At 32.9% G+C, this 13488-nt stretch overlaps 6 non-coding genes across 6 annotated transcripts; 3 read left to right on the top strand and 3 right to left on the bottom strand.

Moving 5' to 3' along the window:
• Positions 1-1395: 1395 nt before the first annotated feature.
• T24D5.10 lies at positions 1396-1500 on the bottom strand. The gene has a single exon (NR_072282.1). It is a non-coding gene; the product is annotated as an Unclassified non-coding RNA T24D5.10 (non-coding RNA).
• T24D5.8 lies at positions 1396-1500 on the top strand. Its single transcript, NR_072283.1, has one exon. It is a non-coding gene; the product is annotated as an Unclassified non-coding RNA T24D5.8 (non-coding RNA).
• A 1880-nt stretch (positions 1501-3380) lies between these two features.
• Positions 3381-3401, top strand: 21ur-14743. Its single transcript, NR_072281.1, has one exon.
• A 5362-nt stretch (positions 3402-8763) lies between these two features.
• R01H5.2 lies at positions 8764-8850 on the top strand. The gene has a single exon (NR_072280.1). It is a non-coding gene; the product is annotated as an Unclassified non-coding RNA R01H5.2 (non-coding RNA).
• On the bottom strand, positions 8775-8846 carry R01H5.t1. Its single transcript has one exon. It is a non-coding gene; the product is annotated as a tRNA-Thr (tRNA).
• A 3841-nt stretch (positions 8851-12691) lies between the features above and the next one.
• Positions 12692-12753, bottom strand: R01H5.1. Its single transcript, NR_072279.1, has one exon. It is a non-coding gene; the product is annotated as an Unclassified non-coding RNA R01H5.1 (non-coding RNA).
• Positions 12754-13488: the final 735 nt, after the last annotated feature.

The following is a 13488-nucleotide window of genomic DNA, read 5'->3' as shown; positions in this document are numbered from 1 at the left end:
TGCAGTTATTTTAATCCAATTCCATTTTCTTAGCCTTCTTTAATGCACGTGATCGGTGCATTCTTTCCGCGTTTTTTTTTCTTCGAGCATCTCTTTCCTCAACAGTTTCGTATTCCAGAATTGAACGGCGTTTTTGAGTTTGGTGTACCTTGCGCTGATGAATATCTTCAGGAGTTTTAATTTTCCGTCGCTTTCTTTGGCGATGATTTGCTATTTGTCTAGGACTTTCTTCCATTCTATTTGAATGCCAGTCAGATTGAATAGCATAATATTGTGGACTCGAACTCACTGTCTCCGAATTATTGACTTGGTTTTCGTTTCTTATTTTAATAATTATATGATGAACGGCTTGTTTTTTCATTTGTTCCAGTTTTAGTACATAATATTGGTAATTAGGAACAGATCGTGATCACTATTGCCCAGTGATGTGACCTCAAATCAGCAAAGATTTCAGGATGATACTTACAGTGTGGTCTCGGCAGGCAATGTCAGAAACGACTACTGGTTTGAAGTCGAAAACAAGTAGAAGCAGAAGAAATAAATTCAAGATTTACTGTTCCCACGATTATTGGTTCATTTGGAAAAGGTTTTATGTTTCAACAACTTTTTCAAATATAAGTTGTGTCCCAATTAATTCCAGCTGCTTACCAGCAGGTTTGTGATCCTATTCAAAGTCAAGTTTTCCAAAAAAAAAAAGTGATTACCTAAATGGTAATATCTTATCTCATTGCAATGATTAGGATATCAATTTTTACACTGATATAAACCACAACTGGAAGAGCAAGATAACTTTAGTAAATACATGAATACTTCACGCTCATACAGTTCCCGCGTCAAGCTGAATGTGTGCTGTCCATGCTACTCTGAGTAAACATCATTCGGTAAATGACTTATACCAATTTTAACGCAACCTTAAATAACCAGGTAACACCAGACTTCGACTATTGCTGAAATTCGAGTAATCATCAATAAAAATCCGTTTCCGTTTGATTGAAAACTGACCCTGGATTGGTACCTGAAATTTTCTACAGAAGATGCTTGTGACTGTTACGCCTGCTGCATAAAAGCTTCTGAGCAACGGATATGACAAAATGCTATAATATAAATTAAAAAAGTTTTTGATCATATAGATTATTGTTCCAATACAGAGACAGTATGAATTTTGTAAAGTTCAGTATTTTTTGAGTTTTTTTCCCATCATCTTGAAAATAAATTAAATCTTCATTCACATATCCTTTAAATAAAAATGTGAAATTTTTTAACCTTCAGGCTCAGAAATAATATTTTACGAACCATCTCATCAGAATTATAATTTCATTCTTCTCGAAACTGATAATTTCAGCAGAAATGCTCCCTTAATTTGGACAAAGGAACCCAAAGCGCAGTCTGAAGAGGAAAGTGAAGGCGACACCGTAGTAGGTATACTCGTGGGAGTCGTGTTTCCTGTTCTCGGCATTAGTCCTTATTGCCGCGTTTTTTTTTCCGAATTTCGCGCTTGAAGTCACCGCCACCGCAGCAGTCCGTTTTCGTCTTCTTCTGCTAGGAGGGATAAATAGTAATTGCCGCTTTGAATGTAATACTTTGAATTGTGGATTTCATGTTTGAAGTATGAAGTAAAGTGTTGGATAAGACTCCACAACTTGAATTTGACAACACAATAATATGCTTCATAAGATGAAGATTTGAGTAACTAATACTTATGGAATCAATATTATCCTAACACTGAACTGATAATTAAATTTATCTGAAATTTCAATGATATCTAACAAGCTGTTGTCAGAATACCCTCCAATTTTACTAATTCATAAGTTTCCTTAAATTCCCGAGAAATCACCGATAGTTTTCCCACATTCCAAGAACCCAACAACATTCGACTTGTAGTCTTAAATACTTATTTTTGAACAACAATTGACTTTGTTTATTTGGTCGGTAGTGCATATGCGAAGTATTAATAATATTTTCCTATAATTTTTTTTGGAAGCTAGAGAATAGTTTGAAATGCTATATGTCTTTTTGATCAACATGAGATTGAATTTTCCGGATTTGTTTTCGATTTTTATTCCATCACTTAGCTTTGAAATTTGTTATGAAAATATATAATTTATTTATAAATAACTCTCATTTCAATTACAAAATTTTGGATTGATTCTCAAAACCTTCTCCAAAAACAATAAAATTATTTGGAAAATGGTAGCTTTATTGCAGGTTTTGTCTCTTACTTTTAAAAAGCAAAATGAAAGTTATTTTCCAATGAATGTAAATTTAACATATTAATTTAAAAAATCGATTTGCTAGTTTTTAGCTCCAAAAGTGCTACATTGTGAAATTGAAGTTAAAATTTCTAAAACTTTTTTAAAATTTCTTTGTTTATAGTAAAAGAGTGATGAAAATACAGTTTCTATCATCTTAGCTTTAAATGCCGACCAAAAAACTTTTTTCCAGCAATGGGGTTCTCTATTATAGCTTGCTTCATTTCTGAGCCTTAGCTTATGCCAAAATATTGGAAATTGAATTTTCTCCACACACTCCAATAACAGTTACTGGTTTATGAGTACTGTAACTAAATTTAGGACTAATACTTCTTTAGTGGTAAATTCCAATTTTTCATCTAATTGAAAGCTTCAAAGATCTATCCGAGGTCCGTTTTTCTTAGAATACACCTCTCTCACTCTTTCGCTTCACAATTGAATGGCACAAGTTATAACTTTCATTCATATCCTCCTCCTTCCATCTTTGTCCTTTCCTTCTTATTTTCACTTTTCTCAATACACTAATGACGCGCACATGTGAGAAGTACGAGTCGAATATATACATACATGCATAATAAAAAGGAAGAAGAAAAAAGGCACAGGAGAAAGAAAGTAGAGCCAATTAAAGTTTTTCACACTGAAACATTGCTTTGAAGAGTGAAAATAGAGGATGGAAAATGGTTTCCTACTTTATGGTTACTCGTATTTCTAATTTTGTTTGTTAGGAAACTGGTGGTCTTCGGATACTCTGATTTTAACCTCATTTACGAGAAGAAGTGTTTTTATTTCAAAATTAAATCATTAGATTAAAAATGCACAGTTCCAATCTATGACTTTGTCTATTTGTTTCTCATAGTCGTCAACGTTTAAAATCCCCAGCCAAAAAATCTCGATATGGGAATCAAGAAGAGTCTGTGAAATATTCATTAGATTGTTGAATTGTGTGTGAGCTTGGGGTGCTTCTCTCAAAGGAAGATGAGCGCCGCGTTTTTTTTTCTATTTTTGTCAGTTTTGGGTATTTATTCAAGTCTTGTGAATCTGGATATTTAGTTTAACCCGATTCCAGTCAATGGTTTGAAAATTAGGGGTTTCTAGAATTCAACAAAGTTTGAAGAACACAACAAATCGTGTTGGTGCATCGAACTTTTGACTCGCAACGAATTGTTTTTCATGTCAACTTACTTGTTTGTATCTTTGTGAATTTTTCTATTGCATTAACTGGATCAAGGTTTTAAGCGTGAGAAATCTAGTCAAAATTAGTTATTACAACAGTTATTCAACACATCGTATTTTTCCAATTAGTCTTGCGAACCGTTACTGTATTTACTATTAGATCGATATTTATCTTTATTTTCTTTGAATTTATCGAAATGTTTCAATTAAATTATTGCTATAGACTCCAAGTATCCTCAAAGTCCCGAATTCATTCATAATGAAACGATTGGAAATATTCGGTGACTTTTTTCTGGCGGTTCAAAAAAAAAAGTCCATTTCAGATAAAATTTCGATTTGTCACTTGCATCAAACATAAATAGGGTTTATTTAATTTCATTTGCTATTGCATATTTGAGTTGTTTATTATGCCAATTATTGGTGCTTTTAAATTGATAGTTGTACAATTTTGGTCCACTGTAAAGGGTAACTTAGTCAATGAAAAACGCGGAATAAACAAAAATCGCAAACTATGGTGGTAATTAAATAAAAACCAAATTTAACTGATTTACAGTTACTTAAAACCATATAGACTTTTAAAATAGTTTCAAAAATTCACTTACGAAAAGCATTTTGGTGAGATTTTGAGCACAATTAAGTTAAAATTAAGCTCCTTTGAATTCTAGGAATTTAGTCTTTTAACTATTGGATCGAATGTTTTAACAAAAAGTACTAACGTTTTATAGAGAACAAACTTTTGCATCATTAATCAATAAAACATTTAACCTTAATGAGAAATCGAAGAAAAAACGTTTTTTCCAATAGAAAAAGTTTCGGTTGAGATTCGCGTATTGTACCCGATCCTCAATTACAATGAGTACATTGTGCTCACTAAGACAACAATATGTGGGCATCGAGAATTAACTACGTTGAACTTGCTGATAATTTGAAATTGCTCGAAGCTGTAATATTAGTTACTCTCAACGTGACAACATTTTCAACTTAATAGGTTTTTAATGGTAGTGAATTAAAAAAAATCTAGCCCAATACAGAATATTCAAAAAACAAATAACTTGTAAGCTGCGATATGTGGACTTTGAAACATGTTAATTAACAACAAAGTTTATGAAATAAATTTTATACCCGATTTCTAATCTGATATTTTTCATGTTCCCTTTTAATTTTATTTGTTAATTGATTATTCTTTTTTGTTTGGTAATGTGACTTTTGAAAGACATCGTATGTGCTATTTTCAACGACAAGTTTAAATTTGACACTTATTCCGGAAGATCACAAACACGAAACAGCTGACTTTTGTTATTCAGACATCTCAATAAATTGATCTTTCTATAATTGAGATGCCACCCCGAGTCATATCTGTGTCCCTCTTCTTCTTTCCTTTTTTCTCCAGTAAAGAGTATCCGAATTCAGGAATGAGAGGTCCAGCTTACTCACTCTCAGCGACTGCAGCAAGATATATATGTTGTATTTATTTACGCATTTTTAGATTTCTCCTTCCTTTTTCCTTTTTTTCCATTCTTCACACCTCCTTCATTTCGTTTCGTCATCCAGATTGACTGCGTTTCAACAGCGTCTGTTGTGTAATCGAGGAATCGAAAAGAAATTAATGGGCACATATTTTCTATTTTCCTGAAAGCTCGTCCTTCTTCTTTTATATTGTCAGTATTGTGCATTAGTTCGATCGCAACGGAACTTCATATGATTAATAGTGAATTCTAGAGTCTGAGCCTCTAAATCAAGGCATATGTAGGTACGTTTTTTATGGGGATGTACGTGCCTCATGCCTTACTATTTCCCATCTTGCATTTCGACGTGTATTCCGGTGTTTGGTGTTTGCAAAGTGTCTAATTGCGGTTTTCTCATCCCAATTATTTTTGAAAACTTTAATAATGGGTGGTCTTACGAGTGTATTTTTATTATAATAGACTTTAAATAAGTTCAGAGAAAAAATTTCAAAGTGTTTTATAGACTGAGTTTTAGTAATTTTAAAAATCGCACAACTCCGTCTTAAAAAAAGAGCGTCGCGAAAAGAGAAATTGAAAAATATTGAGACATATACATATGAGAAAAATGAGCTTGAAGTTTTTTAAAGTTAGAACTGACCCGCTTTTTTTAGAAAACAATTATTTTAAGTAGTAGAATTTTGGTCGATTTTAGCGGCAAACTCCTTGGAGTGAACGGATTTTTTCCGTTGTTTTTTTTTCAATTATTTGTATAAATGCCTGAACTGCATGTTTTTTTTTATTATTTCCCCCATTAGATAGGACAGGCTTCTTATACATAGCTTTGCCAATCTTAATGAAACATTCCAAAAAAAATCGGGACAACTTTTGATATCACGAGTTTTTTAGTTTTTTCCAAATCAAGCAACGAGCCATTCGATACAAGACAATGTAGCTGAAATGTGACGATGTATTACTCTAGAAGCTTCTCATTTGTCAAAACATTTGATATTTCTAAATGAATGGCGAACATGTGTAAGATACACTAGAATTTTGAATGAGGGAATGAGAACATGTTACGTTTGCCGTTTAATTTCAGTTTATTGCCAATACAATAAACTCAGTAGTTAAAAGTGGAGGTCGCTCAGTGGGATAATGATTTAAAACCACTCCGATGCTGCTAAACTAATCAAATATCGTAGTTACACTTTTCAAGAAACCTTTTGAGATGTTTTATTCTGAGTCAAAAACGGAGAAAACGAGCTTGCGCCACTTTTGGAAAATCAACGACTTCCAAAAAAATAGGGAAAAATGAATTTTTCCCGCGCTTCCACATTAATAATTTTCAAATTTTTTTTTGAACAATTTTAAGACAATATTTGATAGTTTTAGCACCACAGAACAGGTTTCTAATTATTTCTCATTGGGCGCACTCCACTAGCGTTTGCAAATATTGATTTATCATAAACTGGAAACGGGCGCTATGAAAAGATCATAAACAGCCGCATGGACTTGTTGGTCTGTACCATTTGAACAATAAATTCTGTCAAAACACTTCAAAAACATTGATAGTTTAGAAAGGAGCCGACATTTGTGTAAATTTGTTTTTTTTTTTTTGGAAAATTAAATTGCTTTAGTGAAATTGTAGGAATCACGGCTGTGCGGCTCGAGCTGAGAGCCGACTTTTTTAAGAGCCGCTCAGAACTGATAGGAATATCAAGCAAATGAATAAATTCTCGACGCACTACAATTATCGGAATCAAATTATGAAGGACTCCAAAACTATTTGGTAGAAAAAAGAATGTTTGATCCTACAAAATGTTTAACATTCGACCAGGAACAAATTTTCCCCCTGATTCGATTTGTATTCAAAAGTAACACCTTCTACATTTCCTTTCTGCCGCATTCATCTTTTCTATTCTTGGAGCACGTACTAATTTAATAATACTCGACACGTATTTTTAGATGTCCCTTTCGTTATGGTTGACATGCTCCGACAGATTGATGCATTCCGAACATTAGACCACGACTGGAACTGAATACATTAAATTCTGAATTTTTCGAGCAATGTGACGCAAGATTTTCAATGATCATCTGAAAGAAAAATGGCACTGAGATTGAGTGAGATTAAATTTAGAAATGCACCTGTGACTAAGAATGATTTATGAGCACATCAGCTGGAAATTGGCATATGCATTTTTTTTTTGCTGAAATTAAAAATTAAGTCTCATTTTAGTAGCTGGGTGTTTGATTTTTTCAAATGTACATGATTTCCCAATACTTCCCTTTTAAACTCATTCACAAATCAGTCGTCACTTTCAAGCAAACTGCTCTACCCACACATTTGGTTTTGAAACTTTGTATTTCTCATTTCGGGAAAGTTTGAAGATAATTACTTGCTTCTAAAGTATTGTGTTTTGTAGAAGATTTTAATTATATTGAATCAGGGTTCTCTTTAGTTTTAGTATAGCACCATAATGATTAAATAGTGTTATGAAAAATTCAAAAAAATGTTTCTTTAATTTTCAGGTGTTACTTTAAAAAAGAGCTTAAATGTAAAATTTAAAATATTGTCTTTATTGCAGTGACTTTTATTAACCTTTTAATTAATTAACTCCTGTTCATTTAATATTCTGATGATTTTAAGTGCATGACTTTCAAAAATAATAAAAGAATTACGGTACGTGTGTATTTTGTAGATACATCGCGCTCATCTTTATTATAAATTTTAGCTGACTGTAGCGTCTGACATCCCAATTAAACTTGATTTATTTTTGCACTAATCCTGATTGGTATATTTAGATACAGTACTCCGTCAATTATCCTTCTACTTCTTGTGGAAATTTCACAAATTCTACATTTTCACCCCACTACTGTCATGTCATCATTTTCAATTCTCATTGACAACCTTTTCAAAACCTAAAAACACAACATGATTCGTGCGGTTTTGCAAAGAAAATACTGAAGCACGAAGAAAATGCGGAAGAATACATTGACAAATCATCATTTATTTCTCTCCTCCCCCGGGTTGCCTTGTCCATTCAATTGTCAGAATAGTGATCTGGTGAGGTGCTCGCCGCGAAATAAATGTTCATTTAGCTGAATGATATCACACCGACATTCTGGTTTTAGAACAGTGACACTTTTCCATATGTCATCATAGAAGTAAATCATTTCATCGAATATGTATACAGTACAACAAGAGGCAGCATGTGTGAACAGTTGTAGGTATACATAAAGCGTCATAATTTTAGTGTCACTGGGTATGTATATTAAGCAATTTCCATTAAAAAACGCCTCTGTGATTTTTAGTTTCTTTTACTAATTTCCCATTCAAAGAAAAGAAACAACTAAGTACTATATCCCAGACTAGAAAAAAAGTTTTAATCTATGTATTTGCAATTTTTAAATCTACGTAAATGTTTTTTGCTACTCGAACTTAGCGCTCAAGTTGTATTTAATTTCTTAGATCTTTACATTCCTTACAGCAGTACTTATTCAATAGTCGACATAAATTCACTTATAGAATTTTGAATTTCACAAAACTTTTCCTTTGGTTTTGTCTTCGTGTATACGCTACCTTTAAAGCTCCTTTCCAAGAATCTTCAAGTCTTGATCACGTAAAGTTCATTTACCGGTAAACAGGGTATATATTATACATTCTTTCTTCCATGTAATAACAAGTTTGAATTATGAATATTCTATTGAAAAATCTCCATTCTATTTTTATTTTGAAGGTGTGCCACTGTTTTGGAAGTTTATCATTGTAAAATCCATAACATTCGAAAAAAATTTCTAGAAATTCTAAATAGTGAAAAAAAAATCCTATAAAATGGGATAAAATATACTCCGGAACCATAAAAACACATGTAAATTGAATATTGCCAATACTTTTTCGCAAAAAAGAAATTGCCCCCACGCAGGATTGAACTACGGACCTTTGGTTTACAAGACCAACGCTCTACCACTGAGCTATAAGGGCACACGGCAAACAGGGTTGAGTGTCCAGTGAAATGATGCAAAGAGACACGAGAGGGAAAAGGGAACGCGAGAAGGGGTGCCTGGTTTACTGTGTAAGAGGCAGGAGAGAGTGTGAGGTGCTTGTAGTCGCCGAATTTTTCCGTTTCTGTTACGGCGAGACGTGAACGTGTTCGCACTACTTGGCGATAACAACTCGACAATAAGAAGTACGTGAACTCTCGAACTCTCTTATTATTATTTCACGTATTATCCACATGTACATTCCTTGATCGAATCTATCATATTCGATCATTCCTCACTATTCTATCATACTCTTCTGCTTTCTAATAAAGCTCTTCTATTACTATTACAAATCGAATATATAACACTTTCACTTTTGAAAATTGTTTTCAAACGCTGTGAAACCATTTCCAGTCATATGTTGTTTTGTCACTATGTCTGAAAGTGCAAAAAAGAACAAAGACTAGCAACTCACAATAAAAGATGTAGCTTTACAATAGGTTCCGGGTAAAATTGGTGGGTAGGTGGGGAAAATTTTGCTAACAACTTTATGAATAAGTCTGGAGAAGCTGAATCTGAGGCGTCTTTTCACTGTTGTTTTAAGTCACCTCAGGGTTTTACAATAAAACAAAGAAAATTATTAGAGAAGGTAAGTTTTTTAAATGATCCTTTCCAATCTCTTCTGGATCATATTTAATAATATACAATACAAAAGATGTTAATGGAATTGTCACAGAACATTTTAACTAAAGTAGGCCTTTAAAAAGCCAATTTTCAAACTCCAAAAAAAAGAGACTAATGTTTAATTTCTATAAATTTGAAAATGTCATATGTATCTTAAACGCTATCGAGAATGTGTTTAATAACCTTAAAGCTTCAAAATTATTTTTTGCAGGATTTATATGTTATTAGTATTTACAATCTTAAATGGCTTCTTCTGGTGTTTGTTCCAACATATACAAAATGACGTATCTCTTTGACCAGCAAGTGATCCTCATTGGGTGAAAAAAAGGAGGACAAGTTCATTTCGCTCCTGTCCCGACGCCTTTCTAACAAATCAGAAGAAAAGCTGGAGGGGGAGGAGGAGGTGTTGCTCTCCTCCTACGAATCCTTTCTTGTTTCCCTTCTTTTTCTTTGCGTTTTTTTTTTTGAAAGAGAAGGCAAGAGTTTCATGTTTTATTCACCCTTCTCGTCCCAGATTCTTACCCTTTTCTCGTGCAAAGTGGGAAAGGAAGGGTTCAACTGTTTCATGGTTTTCATGATCCGCTAGACCTTCATGTTTTCCTGGCCAGACGCTTTTCATTCCTTACGTAGGTATCGGGTTTCTGAAGTTTTTGCACTTTTCCGGGTAGGAATTTGATATCAGATCTTTGCATACCATTTTTTTTATCAGTTGAGAAATTGTTAAATACCACTTCTCTTGTGCCGAAATGATCATATATCATAGTTAATCTATTTTAAAAGTTCTTTTTAACAATTAAAAATGGCGATTACTCTCTAGAATAAAATTTTTTGTCACTTTTTGAAAACAAACTATGGATATTCTGTTGTATGTTCAATCCCTACAGTGTTTTAAAATTATAAATCGATATACCTAACAATAAGTAAGTAGACCATACAATTTGAAAACAAAATTACATTACAATTTCCAAAAAAAAAGGCAAAGCTGAATAATCAGCCCTTTTTTAAACAAAATAAAACAATTTTCAAAACGTTTTGGAAAAGTTTTACAATGACATTTTGTCGTTTTAGCGCCATTGGAGTGATTTTTTACAATATCATCACAGGTCCTACTCCACCTTTATTTGTAATATGTATATTTCAAAGTGAGAGTATAAATAATTAAATTAGAAATGATAGAATTTTTCTAAATCATTTTTTCACAAAAAAAACCTGTTTAAAAACATTCTCGGTCTTCTGGCTAACAATTCCGCTTGTTAAAAGTTGCTCTGCAAAAATGAACCGATCGTGACTCTATCTTAATTTTACCGTACCCTTAGAGTAATAATTGAAAGTGACAATTGGTCAAAGTGAATTGTAGGTTGTCCGTGATCCGCGACCGGCTCACACCGCTCTAAAGGGTCCGCGTGTCACTTCAAAAACTCTGGCCAGCCCACCCCCACCTTTACCTACCGTCATCACCGCAACTCGAACAATGTCGGCTGCACGTTCAACATCACCCCTCCATATTTCATTAAAAATTAATTTGCTAACACAACACATTGATTCTATTTTTATCTCAAAGTATCGATAATTTTTGGGTTACTTTTGCAAAATGTGTTCTCATTGAATAGTCTTGCAATCCATCATTTTTCATGTTTGCACTTGTTTTTATTAGTATTATTACTCAAATATTCCACACTCGTCTAGACTTTGCTCAACCCATTCTTCAAAATAATAACTCAATTAACACCCCTACTTACCTATGAAACCATGTCACGCAATATCCTCACTTCATCCCGGAGGTAAAAAGTTATTCATGAATAAGTCGATGACCTTTTCGAATATATAAAGCAAAAAAAAGGTGAACCAACTACTTCCCTCTTCATTCATTTTTTGCCTTTCCCGTCATTCTTCTCCTTGACCTCCTCTGCCGTTGATTTTTTCCAATTACACTGTGGCCGTTAATCTGATGCTGCTCTGACGTTCGCTTAGACCAGACAAGTGTTGAAATTGAGTTCATTTCCTGATAAGTTATCACATCATTTTTTTGTAGAGTGGGGGGGGGGGGGGGGGGGTTGCAATCGGAAACTTTTTGAGTTATATGAGCTTGCGTATTATTGAATTGGAGTTTTTTGAGTTTTCACTGATCAAGGTATATGTTGAAAAAATCACCTGTTAAGCTCAACTTTATTGCAAAACTTGATGTTTCTTAGAAACAAAGTGGAGGTGTAAAAATTTCGAAATCACAGTTTCAACTTATATTACATTTACATGCCGAAAAAGGTTGAATTTTTTAACTTCCTAACTTTATATTTTGTTGTTATTGCTTTTGATTCCCAATCCCCTTTCCTGTGGAGGGAGTGAAATGGGTGTATGTAGTCGGAATCGTCCACTCCTCCAGTACCTGGCCCTCTCTCCCCGTGTGTTCCAGTAAATCATCTGAATGAAGTGTAAAGCGGTTAATTAACATACTCGCCTGGAAGTAATTTTTCTCGAAATAATTAATTTTTGAAAAACTGCATAATTTAGTTTGTTATTTTTTGAATGTCTGAACGTAGTGACAATGCGAAACTTTTTTAATTGACAGATTGACATCATAACAAAAACAAATTAACTGAGGTGACATAAGCAAAACATTATTACCTTAAAAATAACGTTTATTTATAATAAATGTTGATTTTCCACAGAAAATTTGGAAAGTTGTATATGTAATAGTTTTTTTTTAGAAATTATAATGAACAATGTTAGTTTTTATTTATTTTCTTATGAACAACACCTTAAATAACCAATTTGATGATTTGTAGTGAAATCGTTGAAAACTAGTTTTAGCCACAGAACACAATCCTAAACAATTTCTTTCTCATTTTTTTTGTGTAAAATATTCTTAGGTTGATTTTAACAACAATTTTAACCGGTTCTCTAAAGGATAAATCTGAAAAATCAAACATATCATATATATTTCAGTGCAAATTCGAAAAGTAGAAACTAACAATTTTTGTTGAAAATTGTTCTCACCTTTATCAATTTCTCAATTACTCTTTATCAAAAAGCTTTCAAAAAAATCAATCAAAAACTGAAAAAGAATTTGGCGGCCATGTATAAACGTTTTAAAATCTGGTAATTTGCGTTTCGTCTGTTAGAAAATTCATTTCGAGAAAAAGTACGAAAAAAGGAAAACCTGGTGATCAGCAGAAATTGAACTAACCTAGTTATCCAGTCACCAGTCAATCAGAATCCTTCTCCTTTCACTCTGCTCATCTATTTTTGCCTTTCTGTTTTTTTTTGTTAGAATCATCCTACGTTTTTCAACCGCATTTTGGAATTCATTCAATCTTGTTTTCTGAAATCTGCCCCGTTTGTTGTTAGTGTCAGTGTTAACCTTATTATCCGAAACGGCTGCATTTAAAAACAGTGCTAGTTGCAAGGGAACTAGAACACGATTACATGAGCGAAAACCAAAATTTCACCCCAATTTTTTTTTGGCGCCTCAGGCGATTTTAGGCGTATTCTCGTACCATTCTCTGTCCTAAAGAATTTGCTCTAAAAGAAAATATTTAAATGAGTACGAGATCTTAGCATTCCGAGAATTCTTCTCTCATCTCTTGCTTCCGTTTTCTATTTGCAATCCAAATTTTTATTTTAGTAAATGATATCGTCATTGTGAAAAAAAGAAAAATGACATGTTCACGTTTGTTGAAACACATAAGTTTTAAGAAACTCTGAATGTCAAATTTCTAAATAAAATATTATGTATTAAAAAATGCTAACAATAGCTGATGTCATAATTAGCATTTCCGTAGCATGTTTTTATTTTCTTTTTGAATGTCAATTTCAGATATTGACCGGAATAAAAGTATTTTTTAAAATTCAGTTTCAGATAAAGGAAAAACATGTCAAAAATGTTTGAATTTTCGGAAATCTCTAACACTATACAAATGCATAAACTCATAAATTTTGAGAAACGTTTAGAATACGTGAGA

Source organism: Caenorhabditis elegans, chromosome X, assembly GCF_000002985.6.
Source record: "Caenorhabditis elegans chromosome X".
In the NCBI taxonomy this organism is placed as follows: Eukaryota; Metazoa; Nematoda; class Chromadorea; order Rhabditida; family Rhabditidae; genus Caenorhabditis; species Caenorhabditis elegans.
The sequence above is the reverse complement of the archived record's forward strand: the minus strand, read 5'-3'. Positions and strand labels throughout refer to the sequence as shown.